Source organism: Ammospiza nelsoni, chromosome 10 (assembly GCF_027579445.1).
Source record: "Ammospiza nelsoni isolate bAmmNel1 chromosome 10, bAmmNel1.pri, whole genome shotgun sequence".
NCBI lineage: Eukaryota > Metazoa > Chordata > Aves > Passeriformes > Passerellidae > Ammospiza > Ammospiza nelsoni.
The window spans coordinates 12,214,694-12,228,277 of NC_080642.1; positions in this window are offsets into that span (position 1 = coordinate 12,214,694).

Consider the following 13,584-nt stretch of genomic DNA (forward strand, 5'->3'; position numbering starts at 1 on the left):
TTCCACTACAATAGCAGCCTATCTAATAAGTTGCATGTCTTCAACAGCAGTCAGAGGCAGAGGAGAATTCATTGCTCCATTTACTTGAACAAGATCTTAAAAAGTCACTTTCTATAGTAAATGAAAAAAATAATACTGTGCTTTCCTATTCCTCTTGCTAGCCCCATGACTGCCTGGGAAGCAGTAAAGGAGATCACTCCCGTCTCCAGATTACTTCTCAGGTCCTTTGAGGACTATTCCCTCCACAGAATTTACCTTCCACTCTCCTCTCCTGGTTCCCTGCTGCCACAAAGCTGTAACAGAATCACTGTGGAGCTATTTGGCACATCCTTTTTGTTGGTACTTGTCCCTTTCCCTCTCCCTTCTATTTTTAAAATAAGGCAGAAATCTTTCAGTCAGTGGGACTGCCAGCCTTTGCCTAGCTCACATCATACCCAAGGAAGTGGGATCTGAGTGCTGTTAGCTGCTTTCACACCTCCACCACAGCATTTCAGAAAGCTACCCTGCAGCATGTGCACAGAAGCTCCCTGAGGGATTGTCCCCACCAACGACACCACTTTCCTGATGGCTTGCACAGGGTTTGTCCCATCCAGCCTGGGCTGAAATCCTGGGGCACCACATCAGCACTGGGGCTGCTAACAGCAGGGCAAAGGCTGCCACACTGTGACAGAGGCTGAGTTTGGTAGCAGCTGTCCCAGCCACAGGGAAAAGTTGCCAAGGGGACCCAGGAGGTACCTGCAACGCTGCTGACTTCACTGGGAAGTATCCCAGTAAATGGAGGGGAGTTCCACCCTGACCAATGGACAGCATAAACCCCATAGCAGGTAACCTATTTACAGCTAAATTACCCCAGGACTGCTAAGAAAAATAAAGCAACTAGCTAAACAGAGCTAAAAGACCCTACATACAAACCTTGAACATGAGACTCTTGAGAAACCATCACTTCTACCCAGCAAAATACAACAGGCAAAGGACAAGAGTCTGTGCTTTTATTATTTAGCTGCAAGTATTTTACTGTGAAATGAATCTGCTGATCACTGCCCACCCAGCACAGAGGACAGATTCAAGCTCTCTGGCAACTCTCCTGGCTGAAGAAGGTGATACCCTCTCCAGCTGAAGAATGCACACACGCTACTAATGGATCTCATCATCTAGCAGCTCAATGTTTTGATTTCACATTAGAATTGCTTGAAAATAGGATCTTTAATACCTCTATTGTTATACATTTCTCTCTCAAAGTATGTTCAAAGGTCTTAATCAGACTCATTTCCTTAATTTCAAGCATATCTCTGAAAACTTATTATCCCAGGCTGATGGCATCAAAGAGTGAATTAGGAAGATAGCCAAGTGAATAAAACCAAAGATATTTCCTTTCAGTTACTGTGCAGCCTTCACAGGCTGCAGAGCATTAGAGCTGCTGAAATACCACTGTCACATTCTTCAGGATCTGTGAATTGGTGCCATGCTCTTACAACCTTGGCATGAAGAGGGGACACAATTCCTGTTACACTTTGCCCAACAAAGCTGTGCTGGGATGAGCAGCTTAAATGTGTGGCACTGGAAAAATGTCTTTGAACTATTGCTGTTTGGGTTCCCACTTTCTGAGACATATTTATCACAGCAAAGTTACCCTACTAAACAAAACAAAACAAAAAAAAACAAAACAAAACAAAAAAAAAAAAAAGCAAACCAAACCCTGGACTTGATTTTATAGCATATGAAACCCTTGATTTCACCTTCTGTGGCTTTTTCTTTGCCTCTCCAAAATAGTGTTTGGGCCAAATGGCAAAACTGGAATTGCTGCTGGCTCAGTGCTTTTGTGATTGCTGTGTTCTTCATCATCACTTGCAGAGAAGCAGCAGATCTTGCAGGTGTTCTGGGCCAGGCTGGAGCTCCACACAGGCCCCTGTCCCAGCCATCTCTGATGGCAGTAAGGAGCTGAAGTGCTCTGAACTCCAGGTGAGAAGATACCTTGCACACCCTGCCACCAGGCAGCCAAACTCAAATCTCTCTGTTACAGCCATGCCACCAGGGACTGCAACAGGAGCAGGAACAGGGGCATTTCACATCCACTTCTCCAGGACTTCACCACAGATCCCAAACCAAGATGCCCCCATGCTGCCAGGTTAAGGGACAACTCATAACCCTTGCTGTACTTTGAAAGTGGACACAATTTTACATAGTCCAGGGCAGATAAGCAGTTATTGCTGAACTGACTTCTGCATCCTTGTTCTCACAGCAGCTCCTGGGAAAGTGCTTGGCAGACTGGCAATCGGTGCTGATACAACAAAGCAGAGGGCTGGGAAGCCTTTCTTCTGCTTTGTGCTCTCCAAAGCTCTGCTTTGAGAGAGGACAGGAACCAAAGCCTGTGTGCAGCTCCTCTCCCTGGCATGGCGCCTCAGAGAATGAAGCAGGTTACGCTGTCTGGGCATTTGACCCACCATCAGTCATCCTCAATAACTTTTTCATCTCTGTTATTTCAACTAAATGGGCAAAGTCCCTGAGCTTATGATGATCTGAGACACTGTGCTCCTGCAATGCCCTCTGATGCCCTGGTGTCTCCCCACCCGCCCCCAGACTGGCAGCATTGCTGCCATCAGGACTGGCATTCCCTGCCCACATGGCCTGGCACCAGCTGGAACAGAGCAGGAGCTAAATGTGCTGGTGGACAAAGAACATCTTATGCAAGGGCTGCAGAAGGTCAGCTCACCTTCAAGACACTGGAAAGCAAAGCGGGGGAGCATTCACAGTGTGGGAGCCCAGTTTCCCTGCACGGGGGGAGGCTGATGGGCAGTGCCAGGCAGTGTGAGCTGCAGGCAGAACTGCACAGCCAGGGAGCCCCCAGGCTACAGCCAGCCCCATGCACAAACCAGCTTTGCAAAGCACAAGGAGAGAACATCATTTACACCACATTAGAACATCATTTTGCTTTTCTGAAACTACTGACTTTAGAAGTTACCTGTGTTTCCCTTGCCCTCTGCCCTCCAAACCACACTGCTCAGGCTCCCTCCATCTCTCCAGTCCTGCCTTGGCAAGAGCCAAGCCTGGAGCAGTGCTCTGAAGAAGCTGGGAAGGACAGTCAGCTGCTGGCAGGAGCCAGGCTTTGCATGCACAGCCATGGCAGTACCTGACAGACCTTGCAGTGCTGCAGCCTGACAGAGATGGGCAGTTCTGGGATTCTCCATCCCCTGCTCTTGCCAGAAGATGTTTTACCAATGCGCTCTCTTCAGCTCTGCAGCGTGGCAGCTCCAAAGCCACGACTTCGAAGTAGCAGCTAATGCTGAAAGAGAACTGCTGGATCCTTTCCACCTTTCCTTGCCCTCTGGGGTCCCTCTCTATCCATGAGGTTTTAGAGAAGAAAGGTCTAATTATTTTTGCAGCTCATAATTACTTTTGCAGCTCCACCCTAGCAAGCAATCTCATCTGCTTCCCCAGGCCAGGTCATGCCCTGACAAACACCTGGCTGCTTTAATTGCTCCAAACAGTGCTTGGGGCTCTGCAGACAGCCCGGGCTGAGCTGAGCGTGCTGTGGGTGCTCCTGGTGCCTGGGAAACCCAGAGGGAGGATGGTTCAAGGAAGATGAGTGCAGGTCCCCTTTGGCACACAGCTGTGCATAGGAACTCACCGTGTGCACTGCAGCTTCTTGCAGCCCTCCCTAGAAGCAGCATGGCACCTCCCAGGGCACTGTGTCCCTAGAAAAGGTTCTTGAGGCCCTTGATGGCTTCATCCAAAACTGCCTGACTCCCAGGAATTGGCTGGATCCTCCTTCCCTACTCCCCACAGCTACAAAACTGGCAGAGATGATCAACAACAGAGGCGTGTCTCCTCACAGTCCACAGCAGCTGAACTCTAGTCACCCCACAGAGCAGAGGATACCCAGCAAACACTGAAACCACCAGACATGCCCAAACCTGACCTGGTGCCAGCCTGTCCCTGGCCAGGCTGGTGACCTTGGCTGAGCACATCACCCCCAAACCACCTCTTGGAGAGGGGGGCCTCAGGCAGATGCATCTGCAGCCCCTCAGGAAAAGCCTCCTCTAAAGCTGCACCCGCTCAGAGCATTCCCACCCTGGCCATTGTTTTGGGAATGACTGGAAAATGTCAGCAGGGCACTGGGTGCGGGTGGGGGGTCAGGAAAAAGGAAAAAGAGATGATTAGATTTTTTTTTCAAATCAGTCAATAAATTATATTAACTTTTCCATTGACCTTTTGTGGGGTCACATTATCAGACTGGTGAATGTGGTTCATGAAGATAGGATTATGCTCAGATTTCAAACTGTGCAGAAAGTGCATCCCAAGCAACATGCCAAAATGGAAACGTCAGCTCTGCCAGATGGGTGTGCTTCCCATTATCCTCCCGAGGAAAGCCAGATCCACCACCTACAAATACTGTACATGTTATTAAAAGGGTCTGGTTCCCAGGGAGGCTGGAACTGTGCAAGGTCTGCCTTTGCCAATGGTGCCTTTTACTCCTTTCCCCTGAGACTGTGGTGGCACAGGAGCAGCCTGTGGAGGGACTGGCTTGCCACAGGCAGCCAAGATCACTTTCCCCCCCTGCTCGGCCAGCTTGCCATGGATCAGAGAGCTGGGAGAGGGCAGCTTGCCTTGGCCAGGGCATGAACACCGGCCTGGCATCCTGCTGCCACCTTTGGGATAATGTTCAAAGCATGGGGCCAGGGGAAGAGGGTGTGAGTGTGCAGCTACATGTGCTGGGTGCCTGCAAGGGAAGCACTGCTGCCCAGTCTCTGACAGGGCTTAGCAGGTGATGGCAGAGCTGCAGCACTGGGCCACATCATATCAGCACCTATCATGAAGGCAGCAGCAACAGCTCCTTCTGCAGCTATAGCATCTTCCAGGAGTGTCCCAGGAGCAGGGAGTGTGCCAGCCCACAGGGGCAGTGACCCTGCTGCTGTCCTAGTCCCTGGGGCTTAGGGAGTTGCCCTGTCCCTTGGCTGCAGCCCCGGCAGACAGAAGCCTCCTCCCGGCTCCTGCCAGCCCAGCATGGCCAAAATTAGCTTCCCCTGCGTGTGTGCCGGGTAGAAGAGCCACAATTGTATCTCAGAAAAGCATTATTGTATTCCTCAAGCCCTATCTTATCAGGGAAAGGAAAACGGGACTTTGACAAATTGCCTCTGCAGCGGCCGGGTGAGCACATGGTTTTCAGTAATCGCCCCCCCTGTGGTCGCCAGTGGCCACTATTGTTCTCAGCCCTGGCTGAGCCCTGTGGAGTCTGGGCAGCCATGACCCTCCCAAAGGAAAAGAGCAGTGGGCCTGGCCACCCTCACCTTGGCTGCACCCAGAACATTGTGTTTGCAGGTGGGCATGCAGCTGAAGTCAGATTGATCCCTTTATCAGGAGCCTTCAAGTGCTGATAAGGTGACATTGCCTGCCTGGAGCAGGGACTTGAACTCTTTTGCAAGGGGAGATGGTTATCAGCAGTCTCTGGCAGGGCTGTGCTGGCTCTGGAGCCTCACAGCTGGAAGCAGAGCTGAGCTCTGAGCCTGGGACAGATAGGAAGGGTTTGTTTTGCTTTGCACAATGGCTGCTCAGATCCTGTCCAACAGTGGAGCAGAGAGCACAGCAGGGCACTTCAAAGGCACTCAGCCTAGTGCTGTCACCGCATGGGGACCCAGCGTGGCCAGTGGCCATCCTGCCTGTGGGACGCTCAGCCTGACCCCAGGGACAGCCTGGCCCCTGCAATACCTGTTGCAACAGGAGACACATTGTTCTCAGTCCCAGGGCAAAGAGGATCATCACCTGGAGAGCTTATGCCATCTCAGCAGGAAGTCTAAGAGCCACTCACGAACCCATCCCTGCCTGCAAAGCATCCATGCAGGGAGGAGAGCAGGGCACTCTGTGACCTCTGTGCTCCTTGCTGCTGCAAGGCCACCTGGGGCCCCTCCCCAGCAGGGTCATGAGGCCCAAAAGCCTGTTCAGTGGCTCCACAAACCACATTCCCTGGCAGAGCAGGGAGCAGCAGGTGCTTGGCTCACATCTGCTGCAAGCCCAGGGCAAGAGAAGACCACAGGGTGACTGATGGCCATGGGACAGCCAGCATGACCCTGCAGTGATGTTCCACAGGGGACCCCTGCCCAATCCACTGAGCTCACCTGGGAGGGGAACAGCACTGGGACCACAATGGAAGCTGCAGCCAACCTCACTGTGGTGCAATGCACTGGGCAGCTCTTCATGCCCCTAAGCACAGCTGTGGCTGCTGCTGGGGTGATCTCCATCAGAGGTGCTGGTGCCAGTGGTATCTCCCCAAATACCCCAGCAGAAGCAGCCAGGGACAGCTACTGGGAGCAGGCAGAAGTTAGAGCAAACCATGTTGCACAGCTATACAACACCTACCTGGTGTTTTGGTGCTTTGTGCCCTTTTTTGCTCTGCTGCTGGCTCCTGCTTCCCAGGGCTGGATGAAGGGAGACACTGACAGTGCTGCAAGTGTCACAGCCATCCCAGCAAAGCTGCTGCTGTCTCCTGCATGCCCCCCTATGCCAACAGCTCAGCTCTCTGCTGACTCCAGGTGAACTGAATACAAGATCTGAAAGGGCTGAGGCCACTGATCTCCACTTGCTGCACCTCAGGGCAGAGGACAAGTGCAGCTACTGGAAAATTGCAAACCACACGAGTGTGTGATGTGCTCCAGCACCTCCTGCACAGCTCCTCCCTTCACCAGATCCCTGAAATGTCCCTTACCTCAGCCTGACTATACGCCAGTGTGCATTTTCATGGCTCCCACCCTGGGACCCCCACAAGAAGGGACCAGGCACTGCTTGCTGGGCACAGCACCCATGCCACTGCTTTCTGAGGAGCAGCTGTCCATGATGGAACACCAAGGCAGCCCTTGGGACCCACCTCTGGGGCCAGCACAGAGCAGGGCAGCACAGGGTGACCTCCTGCAGCCACCCTGCCACTCCAAGTGCCACAGCCTGGGCCATTCCTGAGCCAAAGGGCCAGCCCTGGCCTGCCTCCCTGAACTCCTCTCATCACTTATCCCAGTCCTGCTGCCCAAAATAGCCTGCAATGATTTCTGCAGTTAATCTGGGCCTGCACTGAGCCTGCAGGCTGTAATCTGAATTTGACTCTAGCCAGCTCCATTTCAGACTTCTCTGTCCCCTTACTCTGAGACACAGCAGAGGCACTCCTCCTTTCCTTTTCTCTGCTGTCCCAAGGGTACCCATCCCATCACATCCCCTCTTTGGGACAGGACAGTGCTGCAGAGGCTCACCTCTATCCTTACTGAGATGCCACCTGTGCCCCTTGCACCTGTTCTCGTGGCCTGTTTAGCTGTAGGCACTGGAGAAGACATTAGATTGTCATCCAGCCCTTTCCCAACCAGCTCCCACTCAGCACTGCTCCCACGACAGCCTCCTCTTTGGCAGCCCCTAATCCAGCTCCCACTCCTGCCCACATGGGGACCACTCTGTCCCTGTCCCCCCACTCTGAAAAATAACCTATAACACATAGAACATGTCACTCTGTCCCTCAGCCACTCAGCAATGCTTGCAACAGCTGCCAGCAGCTTTGGGATGTTCACATACCCAAGAGAAATGTATCACTAGCAAATGTTGTGGCCTCATTTTTCTCAGCTCTTCCAAAGTGTTTAAAGTAAGATTTAAAGCGAGACACCAAGCTGTGTGATGCAACTGACACCCTTGAAGGATGGGATGCCATCCAGAGGGACCTGCACAAGCCCTAGAACTGGGTCCACGGGAGCTTCATGAGGTTGAACAAAGGCAAATGCAGGGTCCTGCACCTGGGTTGAGGCAAGCCCTGATATCAATACAGAACAGACTGAGAGCAGCCCTGCCAAGGACTTGGGGGTGCTGGTGGATGGGGGGCAGGATATGGGCCAGAAATGTGCACTGGCAGCTCAGAAAGCCAAATGTGTCCTGGGCTGCATCTAAAGCACCATGGGCAACAAGTGAGGGAGGGGATTCTGCCCCTCTGCTGTGGTGAGACCCCACCTGCAGCACTGCACCCAGCCATGAGGTCCTCAGCATAAGAAGGACATGGAGCAGGGCCAGAGGAGGCCACAGAGATTATCAGAGTGCTGGAGCACTTCTCCTATGAGGAAAGGCTGAGAAAGTTGTGGCTGCTCAGCCTGGAGAGTAGAAGGCTTGGGGCTGACCTTAGATTTGCCTTTCAGTACTTGAAAGGGACCTACCAGAAAGATGAGGAAAAACATTTTAGTAAGGCCTGTTGTGATATGGCAAGGGGTAATGGATTTAAGGTGAAGGAGGATTCATTTAGATTTAATATAGAAATTCTTTACAATGAGGGGAAACACTGGAACAAGTTACCCAGAGAGGTGGTTGTTGCCTCATCCCAAGAAACATTCAAAGCAGGGTTACATGGAGCACTGAACAACCTGATCTAATTGAAGACGCTCCTTGCAGGGGTGATGGACTAGATGGTCATTGAAGGTCCCCTTCAACCCAAGCTATCCTGCAACTTCCCTTGCAGGAGTGTAAATGAAGGACACAGATGCTCCCGTGGGATGGAGCAGGAGCAGGCCAGGCCAAGGCTCACTGAAGCACTGGGAGCACCCAGTGCCCACTGCACAGCCAGTGACAGCCAGAGCCAGTGGCTGGGAGATCCCAGCTCACACAGACATCCTCCTGAGCTTCAGAGAGCAGCCGAGGTGCCACCCCAGCGTCTGCAGCAGGGACTTTTGTTTCACTTGAGGTTATCTTATCGCCATAGGAAAGGCAATACAGCAGAAGAATTTCCTTTCCTTTATGTTTCCAGCCTTTCCATTGTCTGGCGTCTGGGTTTCTGAGCCTTGCCACTCACCAATGTGCTCAGGCCTTTGGAAATATGAATGCAGGCCCTTCTTATCAGCAGGAGCTCTGCTGAGCTCTTTTTGCTGCTGCAGGCAAACCAGGCAGGGTCTGGTGGCCCCAGGCCCTATCCTCACCCCATTCATGAGCTGTGCATTTTCCACTGCCCAAGGCAGGTGCCAGCTCAGCAGTTCATTCAGAGGGATGGCAGTGCCAGGCAGCAGAGTTTGATGAGAATTGACCAAGGCATTGAAACACTACGGTTTTCCATTTCTTTCTTCCTTACATGCAGACAATGAATCATGGGTCAGCCCCCCACACTCAGCCTGCTGGATGGGTTCCCATCTCACTGGTCCATGGTTTTGGTGCTAAAGTTAGGAGCCAGGGATCACCAGGAAATGTGAGCCACAGTGAGGACTATCCCTTTCTCCTGCCTTGCTGAGTGCATCAGCTGCCTTCAATTCCACTGGGCTGGCTTGTAAGCCTAAATGCAGGGGGAAACAACAGCACAATCACAAGAGGAGACTGATGGGTTTGAATCCAGCTGTGAGGCTGCACCTCTCCCAAAGCCCCAGATCCAGAGAAGGAAGCCATCAGTGGTGAGAAAGGGGGACCCCATGCCATATCTCAGCAGGACAAGCATGAAAGATGCTGGGAACTGTCCCTGCTCCACCAGGCAGTGCTTCAGGCACAACATGGCATGGCAGCCTGTGGTGGCACCCCAGAGCTTCTCACCTTCCCCCAGAGAGCCCCAAAGAAATACCTTCTGCTGCTTACTGCTCATTTGGCTGAGGTGCTTGGATATCCTGGAGGGGCTGCAGCTTGTCTGAAGGTGCCTGGGCACAGCACAGAGCAAGGCCGAACAGCAGGGCTGGGCTGGCTCCATTGCACCATCACATCCTCAAAGTCCCACTGTGAAGAGAAAGGGGCAGGCAGGGCCCCAGATGGGTGCTGGGGAGCCCCAGGCACCTCCCTGGACCTGCACTGCCTCCTTCCAGAAAGGGGAACTGGCTGCATTTGAAACTATAAAGTTTTTGGTTCTCCCTTTCTCCATGGCAAAGCAGAATAGTGCTGGTTTCCATTTTTCTCACACATTTCCCTTTCTATCCAGTGTGAGGAGAGGGCTCAGGAGCACACAGAGCGGCCAAGCAAGATGTGGTGTCAAGAGTAAGGGACTCCCTTTGCCCTGAGACCACACAGCAGTGATTCCTGAGCATCCCCCTGTACTGCCCTGAGCACAGCCAGTTCTGAGAAGCTCCAAGCAGAGACACTCTTGCTGAAAATCCTATGAAATCCCAGACGAGCCTGCACTGGTCTATCAATGCTGACCAAAACAAAGGGGCTCTGTAGATGCTTCCTTTGCTCTGGGCAGGCAGAGAAAGCCTGGCTGGACTGCAGGACCTTCCCTCATGGATGATGTTTCTGGTTCTTTGCCTCAGCTCCCAAGTGATGAAGGGCTGGTGACATTTCCAGAAGGGCAAACCCAAGTGTGCTCCACCCAGCACATGCAGTCCTCCTGCCCTGACACCACCCATGGGACAGACCCTTTCCCACAGCCACAGCAAGAAAGAACACTGGGCCAGAGTTCCTCTGACTCAGTAGCGGTTTCTTTTCCTCTTGTCCTCACCATGACCTCTCTTTGGGTCTCAAGATGTCCTGGGCACCTCAGGCCTTTAGCTTGGAGAGATTATTTTCTGGAGAGCTGCTCCCTACTCCTCTCCCAGCTGCCCCAGGATATTTTTCCTCAATATTTTTTTTTTTTCCTTCTGCAGCAAAAAATGAAAACAACTCAGTAAAAAAGCTGGACTAGAGCCACGACACAGGGAAGGGGGACAGCACAATACTGCTCCTCACACAAATGGGGTAAAAGATCCTGCAGGGGCCAGGCAATGGCCTGAAGCTCCTCACAGGAGGTAGGAGCTGTGACCAGAGAGGAAAAAAGAAAGGTTGCTTCTTACTTTAAAGCAACAGTGTCTCACAAGAATTAGAAAAGAGTTGCTTCACTTTTATAGGAACAGCTTGAAAGGCCCTGGACTCAGCTGCTGCCTTGCCATGGCCAGAGCCACACTCCCCATTGGGGTCCCCTTGGCCACCACCCTGCCCAGGGGGCTGGGAAGGGCAGCTCTGAGCCGCTCTGCAGGGCTGGGTGGGGTGGGAGCCCCTGGGAGCCACAGCTCTGCTGGGATCCTGAACTGGAGCAGGACCCAGCACTGCTGCTGGGGGCACCAGGGCTGCTCCTCTGCCTGGGAAAGGCCGGCCCCTAACGGCAGCACAGGGCGAGTTCAGCCTCCTCCAGACACACAACCAGGAGTTCTGGGCCACGTGGAGACTGCAGAAAGCCAGCGAGATGCCACATGGCCATCCCTTGCAGCAGGGTCCCTGGTGCAAAAAGCCATCATCCCTTTGATCCTTGACCTGAGACCTTGGGAAGAGATCAGACACCTGACCCTGACAGCCCCACAGTCTGCACTGGGGTGACGGGCAGAGGAAATGTTAGCGTAGTGCTGGCTCTGCCAAGCTGAGGGGAAGAAGCTCCTACATCACTCGCCACCAACTGCAGTTAGAAGAGCCACAGCACCCACAGCAGAGTGGCTTAGGGATTTACATCCTGGCATCCCTACCCCTCAACTGCTCACCCATGATGCTTCAGGTTTCAGGAAGACAGTAAAACTACTCTTCCTCAAAACAAGACTGCAAAACACTTTTTTTGTAGTAGCTAGATGGCCTTGATGGCAGCTCAGTCATACAATGACAAGTCCTGTGTGTGAAGCAGAGCCCCAGTTCTCTGGACATCCAAGGCAGAGCTGGTGATTCCACCCCAGGCTGCCAGTGCTGCCCCACAGGTGTGGCACCCAGCACAGACCCACCCATGATCTCTGGGGACACCATGTGCTGTGGGACAGACTGCAGGCTGGAGTGAGACCCCCTGAACCTGGCAGCAGAGACCTGCAGGGAGAGCTGTAGGTCTCAATGCAAGTGCAACATACCATCAAAGGCCAGTTCAGCTCCAAAACATATTTCCAAACCAGATTCTGCAGGTATCAGTGCAGGAGGGAACAGCATCAGCCAGGAAAACAAACTGCTTGCATTATAAAGTAAAGCTGCCTGAAAGGGGAGACAGAGCACTGGGGTGCTGGGGATCCCAAAGAAGAGACTGGAACCAGTTGCAGCCTGCACACTCCCTCTACACACACAAGGCACTTGAAGAAAACAGCACTCCAAAATGGAAACTGGCCTTCTCCAGTCAGCAGCAGAGCAGCAGAAGCTCATTCACAGGTGGCCAGGGCAGAGCACATTGTGTCCTTTGTGCTGGCTCTGACAAGTGAGCAGTGCCCACATGGCCTCATGCCTGCCAGCTGCTGCCATGTGCTGTACTGAGCTGTCAGCAAGGCCCAGCTGGCACTGCCCAGTGAGGAATGTGGTTCAGCCACACATCAAACCACCACAGGAAAGCATTAATTTGCCTCTTACCTATTCTGCCCACTTCTCAGTAACAGCATGAAATATTATCAGGTCTTTACATCCTTCTTCTGTTGAGGCAGGAGTCCTTTAGCACAGCAAGGAGCAGTTTGCTTTTAACACCTGAGCACACACTACTTGCTTGGTCATATTTACATTATCCTCCATTCACTCAGGCAAACACTGCAAGTTGCTTGGCAGGTCTCATGGCAAAAGCTTTCTGCAAGCAACAAGCAGTCACCCCAAGTCTCAGGCCCTGGGGACTTCTGTCACTCACCAGATTTGGGAGGGTCTACATCAGGACACAGCCTGTCCAGCAAGGTGGCTCATGGAGACCCAGCCAACAGGAAAGGGCAGACAACGCAATAGAAGAGAACTTGGGTACATGCAACACGGGCTAACAATTCAAAACGTTTCTAAAGCAGAAAAACAGGATAGAAAAAAATGTTTTACATCTTCAATAAAAGATACTCAGTTTGACAGGTAGTAGCTTCACACAAAACAGGACAAAAACTAAGGAGTGTTTCTGAGCAATCAAGTTCCTAAAGCACTGTAAGGGACAAAAGCAGGTATCTTTCCTGCAAGGAGGATGGAGAAGTCAGATCAGAGTGATTTGGCTAAGGCACAACCTTTTCAGGACACAAAGGCAAAGATCACTTTCTCCAGCAGAACTAGATTAAACACTCTCTCCTGAGAATCTACTTTCCACTACAGAACACTGATTTAAAACACCATTGACCATATTAACTCAGGGTAATTACACTTCACCTTCACACATGGCAGGGAACTGCCTTCCCTCCAGTGATGTAATCAGGAACTTGAGAGCAGGCACTCCAGGGGAAGCAGGAGCTGAGGTGAGAGCTCTGCTGTCACTGAACCCTCTGCATACACAGTGCAAACTGCCTGTACAGGACACACACAGAGGGTCACAAAGCCAAAACTGCCTTGGTTTGCTGTGGCTTTGCTCAGCAGTTGCTTTCATCTCTCCCTCCACATTTAAAGATTACAAGACAGCAATCCCTTTTTATAGCATCAAGAGACCAGCATCATGTGTTATTCCTTCCACCACCTAAAACCAAAGCATGACTTGTCTTCGTGAGCCTTTCCAGTCCTATCATTACTCCCTGTGCTGAACAAGGAACGAAGAGCTCTGACCAAGGGCACAAACATTTTCTCAGTAGGGCAGCTGAGAAGTAAATCTCACTTTAATCTGACCCCAGGTAAGTAAAGTCTTTTTAGCATCAAATACTCAGGTACTCAATTAAAATCTGCTAATAGACAATTCTCTGACTTAGGGCAATGAGACAGATCACGACACACATACAGGTAGTTAAATCTCAA